The sequence below is a fragment of the Bos javanicus genome, chromosome 12 (assembly GCF_032452875.1).
Source record: "Bos javanicus breed banteng chromosome 12, ARS-OSU_banteng_1.0, whole genome shotgun sequence".
Taxonomy (NCBI): Eukaryota; Metazoa; Chordata; class Mammalia; order Artiodactyla; family Bovidae; genus Bos; species Bos javanicus.
Genome location: NC_083879.1, coordinates 50674556 through 50681991, shown reverse-complemented (window position 1 = coordinate 50681991; position 7436 = coordinate 50674556). Strand labels below are relative to the sequence as shown.

At 39.9% G+C, this 7436-nt stretch overlaps 1 pseudogene; it reads left to right on the top strand.

Moving 5' to 3' along the window:
• Positions 1 to 4819: 4819 nt before the first annotated feature.
• Positions 4820 to 5562, top strand: LOC133258029 (large ribosomal subunit protein uL11-like; annotated as a pseudogene).
• Positions 5563 to 7436: the final 1874 nt, after the last annotated feature.

Sequence of the window (7436 nt, the reverse complement as noted above, 5' to 3'; positions counted from 1 at the left end):
CTTAAATTCAAATTTTAGAGATAAGATTATTTATGCTCTTCTAGTGGCTTGTAGAAATTTCACATCATTTGCAAAATAATTGCAATGTAATCCCGCAAGAAAAATTCTTTGCCAATGAAGTGTTTTGTTCTTTAAGCCCTCACTGACAGAAAAGTTTACTGGATGCTAAATTAAAAGATCAGGAGCTATAAATTTTCAGATCTACTTTTAATTGCTATCCTGACATATCTGGCCAACACACAGTGGAGAAAATAAATTCTTGTGAATAAGTAAGTTTTTCAGAATCAGACATCACTATCCTGCATGTTTATTGCCATATCTTTGGATACATCTAATGTCAGGTTAGGACAGTGGTTGTAAATTAACATGACACCCACCATAAACATCCATTTCTAGTCTGATCCTTTTGAAAAGATCCCTGGGCTTATAATTCTTAAAGTTCTTAAAAGCATGATTAGAGTAGGAGCATGAATTATGAAGTTGGTACTTGACATACAATTACAAGATTTAGAAAAAGAAGGAGAAAAACTTTTCAAAGTAAAGTCAAGCAGGGTCTTAATAGCACTGGGCCCACAGACCTCAACTAAAATTGGTGTCAAGTAGCTTGGCTGACATTTCTGCATCTCCTCATCACCTCGTACATGAAAACATGCTACCAACGTCAATACTCATTGTACTACATTAATATCTCCCACCATCCTGGCATATTCTACCAATGCAAGAGATCAACGATGATTATAAGATTGATAAGGGAGAGCTAAATATTTGCAATATTGTGAATACTAAGAATAAAAGTTCCAGTAAAATGTGCCTGGGGATAGTCTGGAAAATTGACTTAAATTTATCTCAATAAATCTCAATTTATTCTTTTTTTAACCTTCTATGAACCTCCTCTTTGCCCTCTGCATGTGTTTCATAAAGAAAACCAAATGAAGGAACTTTCCAGGAGGTCCAGTGGTTAAGAATCCAGGGGATGCAGGTTTGATCCCTGGTGAGGGAACCTGGTTTTAGAAAAGGCAGAGGAACCAGAGATCAAATTGCCAACATCCTCTGGATCATGGAAAAAGCAAGAGAAAAACATCTATTTCTGCTTTATTGACTATGCCAAAGCCTTTGACTGTGTGGATCACAAGAAACTGTGGAAAATTCTGAAAGAGATGGCAATACCAGACCACTTGATCTGCCTCTTGAGAAACCTATATGCAGGTCAGGAAGCAACAGTTAGAACTGGACATGGAACAACAGACTGGTTCCAAATAGGAAAAGGAGTATGTCAAGGCTGTATATTGTCACCCTGCTTATTTAACTTAGAGGCAGAGTACATCATGAGAAACACTGGGCTGGAAGAAACACAAGCTGGAATCAAGATTGCCGGGAGAAATATCAATCACCTCAGATATGCAGATGACACCACCCTTACGGCAGAAAGTGAAGAGGAACTCAAAAGCCTCTTGATGAAAGTGAAAGTGGAGAGTGAAAAAGTTGGCTTAAAGCTCAACATTCAGAAAACGAAGATCATGGCATCTGGTCCCATCACTTCATGGGAAATAGATGGGGAAACAGTGGAAACAGTGTCAGACTTTATATTTTTAGGCTCCAAAATCACTGCAGATGGTGATTGCAGCCATGAAATTAAAAGACACTTACTCCTTGGAAGGAAAGTTATGACCAACCTAGATAGCATATTCAAAAGCAGAGACATTACTTTGCCAACAAAGGTCCATCTAGTCAAGGCTATGGTTTTTCCAGTAGTCATGTATGGATGTGAGAGTTGGACTGTGAAGAAGGCCGAGCGCCGAAGAATTGATGCTTTTGAACTGTGGTGTTGGAGAAGACTGTTGAGAGTCCCTTGGACTGTAAGGAGATCCAACCAGTCCATTCTAGAGGAGATCAGCCCTGGGTGTTCTTTGGAAGGAATGATGCTGAAGTGGAAACTCCAGTACTTGGGCCACCTCCTGCAAAGAGTTGACTCATTGGAAAAGACTCTGATGCTGGGAGGGATTGGGGGCAGGAGGAGAAGGGGACGACAGAGGATGAGACAGCTGAATGGCATCACTGACTCCATGGACGTGAGTTTGAGTGAACTCCGGGAGATGGTGATGGACAGGGAGGCCTGGCGTGCTGCGATTCATGGGGTCGCAAAGAGTCGGACATGACTGAGCTACTGAACTGAACTGAGGGATCTAAGATCCCACAAGCCACAAGGCAGCTGAGACCATGTGCACCACAATGAAAGATCCAGCATGACGCAACAAAGATCACGCAAGCCGCAACTAAGACTCAGTGCAGCTAAGTAAATAATTAAAAAAAAAAATTTTTTTAAGGCCTAGTACTGAGCATTAAAAATATAACAAAAAAAAAAAATGGAGACATTCCTTCTTGATGTTTTCAAAGCAACAGAGAAAGAAACTATTACTTTCTGTGCGTCCGGCTCCCTCCCTGAGATCTAGCCAGCCCACATAGACCTGGCCCCGGGGCAATGATCAGTCACCTTCAAATTCCTGGAGCTCAGAACTGTGTTCTCAGCACAGGAAGTCCAAGTGTGAAAAGTGGAAATATTGTCTATCCACATTTTCTTCATAAGAAAGTGAAGAAGTGTTAGTCACTCAGTCACATCCGACTCTTTGTGACCCCATGGACTATGGCCCACCAGGTTCCTCTGTCCCTGGGATTTCCCAGGCAAGAATATTGGAGTGGGTTGCCATTCCCTTCTCTAGCGGATCTTCCCCACCCAGAGATCAAACCCAAGTCTCCTTCGTTGCAGGAAGATTCTTTCCTGTCTGAGCCACCAAGGAAGCCCTTTCTTCATAGCAGTTGTAATTAAAATTAAAATAGGCTTATATTATAACCTTATATTGAATATATATTGTTTTGTCACTATATTGAAATTTGTCAAAATTCAAATAGTTGTAAATGAAGAATGAATAATAATAATAACTTGAAATGTTGAAATAATTAATTAAGGTGATTAAAATGGAACCCACTCCAATATTCTTGCCTGGAGAATCCCATGGATGGAGGAGCCTGGTAGGCTACAGTCCACCGGGTCACAAAGAGTTGAACACGACTGAGTGACTTCACTTCACTTCTTCACCTTCTGTAAACCTAGCTATCAAAGAAAAACAGCATTCTTGGCCCCTAAGAATAAAAGATTCAGATAAAAATGTTTTCTAATGAGCAGTATGCTTAGTCTTACTTACAGGAAAGGCCAAAATTCCAATCAACCTTGCTAAAATTGCATGCCTGCTAACTTGAGCTATTTTGAGATTTTTTTAAAAGCTAAACCATGTCCGAGTTACAGAAGAAATATGCACAGTTCTCTTGTGCATAGAAACAAAGCCTGATCTGTTCATTCCACCTTGTTATTTAAATTCTTTGAAAAATTAGATGAATCTGATAATTTATGAAACCAACTTTGAAATTATATTCGATGCAGCCTAATGCACTTGTGGAGTGATGTGATAATAATAGCCACCACTTCTTGTGTGCTGGTCTTTATGTATTATTGATACATATGTAATTCTCACAGACAAAAGAAAAAAAATTGCACGAAAGTACTCCTACTTAAGATGTTAATAGTTTGCCCAAAACCACTCAGAATCAGAGCCAAGAATCAAACCATGTCTGACACCAAAGTCTGAGCTCTGTTTATGAAGCAATGATATTTAGATAATTGTTAGTGATCCTAATAACGTCTCATTTTAAAAATAGTAGAACCATTGCATTTTATGCCATAACCTCAGTATCTTGCTGTCCATCAAACATTGTGAGAACACTGAAATTTGAAATTATTAGAAAGGGAATTTAGAAAGGAAAAGGGTACTAACTGGATATTAGAGGGGAAAAAAATCTCTCTTAAAAAAGTTCCATCAGCCGGGATGTTCAGATCTCTCTGCTCCTCCTCCAAGGTTCAGCTCTGCATCTGGGCTCTAGAATCTCCCTTCTCAAAGTGAGGTCCTCAGACCAGCAGCCCAGGTGCTCGTTAGAAACAGACAGTTTCAGAATCTGCACTTTAAGAAGATCTAGGTTCTCATATACTCATTAAAGTATGAAACGCTCTGCTGGATAATACATATCTTATCCTCCCCCACCCCTCATCGGTCCCCCAGTCATCCCATTTCTTTGCTGTGTTGTCAGTTTCTCTCTGCTGTTTTTGTTTCCTCACATAGCAACACTCTTATAAACAATAGCAACAAAAAACAGCCCTCTCTGATCCTGCCCTGAATCCATCTATGACCTTGTTTTGCTCCTTTTCTCAACCAAGTGCCTTGAAGGTGGTGTCTGTGCCCCCTGAATCCGTATTTTCACCCTCTGTTCATATCCCAACCCACTGCAGGATGGTTCAGTTACCTCCTGGATATCATCTGGCGTCTACTACATGCAAAGCACTGAACCAGACTCGGGATAAAATGATGTGCAAGAAACACTGTCTTTGCCTTCAAATGAGTATCTTCAAAATTGTTTTGACATAGATCACCACCGACTTCCTAAATTGCCAATTTCAGTAAGCACTTTCCTTTCATTATTTAGGAGACTCCAGTTGTCTTCCTAGGTCAGACATCAAACAGATTTTGCATTTTATTAAATGCAAAACAATACTACTCTTCTAACTTTTTTAAAGGAAATAGCTATTTTAATCGAAACGTTATCTGTTAACTTGTAAGGTGTTTATTTTTATTTTAAAATACATTAATATTCTTAAAATTATTACTTAAATTTATAACTTACAAATCAACAGATATAACTTACAAATTTCCTCTGGGCTTTCAACTTTCAGCTCAGAGGAGGCAAAGGTGTAAATTTCTTCAGTAGTCCAGAATCTGGGTTCACCTGACACCAGCCGCCTCCACCATACTGCCTAAGCATGTGTTAGTCACTCAGTCATGTCCAACTCTTTGCAACCCCATGGACAGTAGCCTGCCAGGCTCCTCTAACCATGGAATTCTCCAAGCAAGAATACCAGAGTGAGTTGTCATTCCCTTCTCCAGGGCATCTTCCTGACCCAGGGGAAGTTCAAACACCGACCCAGGCTTTGAACTTAGGTCTCCTGCATTGCGTGCACATTTTTTACCAACTGAGCCACCAAGCCCAACGAAGCAAAGTCGTGTATCTGTGGTGTACCGGTGGGGAAGTTGGTGTCGTGTCTGCCCTGCTCCCCAAGATCGGCCCCCTGGGTCTGTTTCCAAAAGAGGTTGATGGTGACACCACCAAGGCAACTGGTGATTGGAAGGGTCTGAGGATTAAAATGAAAATGAAGACTCAGAACAGACAGGCCAAGGCTGAGGTGATACCTTCTGCTTCTGCCCTTATCCTCAAAGCCCTCAAGGAACCACCAAGAGGCAGAAGCAGAAAAACATTAAGCACAGTGGAAACATCACTTTTGATGAGATTATCAACATTGCCCAGCAGATATGGCATCAATCTCTACCCAGAGAACTCTCTGGAACCATTAAAGAGATCCTGGCGACTGGTCAGTCTGTGGGCTGCAATGCTGATAGTTGCCACCCTCACAATGTCATAGATGACATCAACAGTGGTGTGGTGGAATGTGCATCTGGTTAAGAACTACAAAGAAAGGAAAAATAATAAAGAGTTTACAACCAGTGGATTAAAAAAATGTCCTCTGGGTGCTTCAAAATTTTTAAGAGTTAAGGCTTCTAAGATGGAAATGTTTGAGAGTAACTGGATCCCATTTTAGAACCAGGTTAGTTGCTCAAAAAATCATTAATATCTACATAGCTATCAACTATAGAACTATATTGGAGGGGCATGAATAAGCTGGCCTAAGCATTTTCCCTCCTATTTTTATTAATTTAGCTAAAGAAGTCACTTTCTCAAGGCATTCCATGCACAGTAAGGAAACACTAGATGACTACTAGCCTTGGGAAACTAAGAGCCTCCACTGGAATCCTTGTATCAAATGAGATACATGGATTCTGAAAATGGAAGAAAGCAAGGTAAAAACAAAAACAGTAAGGTGAGTGGCTTTAAACATTCTATGTTGATTTTGCCCACAAGTCATACTTTGTAAAATTCTTAAATCAGCACTGCTGTACTCTTATCTTGAATACTTCATATGTAGCTGATTATTAAGTCACACCAGAATGTAGCTGTGAGAGCAAATATTCACATTTTAAAATGAAGAAATATTTAAGGCATGTGTATTTTGTTTATAAAAGAAATCAGTTCTTCATAAGAATGCATCTTTTAAATTATACCCAGACCACAAAATATTCTCTGGTCTCAGTGGTTAAAAAAAAAAAAAGAGATGAACAATGTGACATTCCCATTAACTGTATACACTATTATCAAATGTGTATACTTGTATAGCGGTGACGGAGGATGGGAGGAATCTCTGCCTTCAAATACTTAGTATGCAGGGCAGAATAAAGAAAAATAACTTTCTACTATTGAACCCTAAGGAAAATTCAAATGCAGTTTTTTGTTCATCTTCTAATATAGGTAAACTCTCAATACACAATGCAACTTCAGCAGATAGGTTTTACAACATTTTAAAATAATAGTCTAAATTTACAACTTTTGCATGTGCTTCAAGTCTTTCATGTTTTGTTGATGCTCAATCGTTCAGTCTTATTCGACTCTTTGTGAACCCATGGACTGCAGCACACCAGGCTTCCCTGTCCTTCACCATCTCCTGGAGTTTGCTCAAACTCATGTCCATTGATTCATTGATGCCATCCAACCATCTCATCCTCTGTCGTCCCCTTCTCCTCCTGCCTTCAATCTTTCCCAGCGGATAGGTCTTTTCCAATAGTTGGCTCTTTGCATCAGTTGGGCAAAGTATTGGAGCTTCAGCTTCAGCATCAGTCCCTCCAATGAATAGTCAGAATTGATTTCCTTTAGGATTGACTGGTTTGATCTCCTTTAAGTACAAGGGACTCTCAAGAGTCTTCTCCAATACCACAGTTTGAAAGCCATTGTTCAGTGCTCAGCCTTCTTTATGGTCCAACTCTCACATCCATACATAACTACTGGAAAAACCATAACTTTGACTATACAGACCTTTGTCAGCAAAGAGATGTCTCTGCTTTTTAATGTGATGGCTAGGTTGGTCATAGCTTTTCTTCCAAGGAGCAGGTGTCTTAATTTCATGGCTGTAGGCACCATCAACAGTGATTTTGGAGCCCAAGAAAAGAAAGTCTGTCACTGTCTCCATTGTTTCCCCATCTATTTGCCGTGAAGTGATGGGACCAAATGCCATGATCTTTGTTTTTGAACATTGAATTTTAAGCTAGCTTTTTCACTCTCCTCTTTCACTTTCATCAAGAGGCTCTTTAGTTCTCTTTCTCCCATAAGGGTGGTGTCATCTACATTTCTGAGGTTGTTGATATTTCTCCCGGCAATCTTGATTCCAGCTTGTGCTTCTTCCAGCCCAGTGTTTCTCATGATATACTCTGCATAGAAGTTAAATAAGC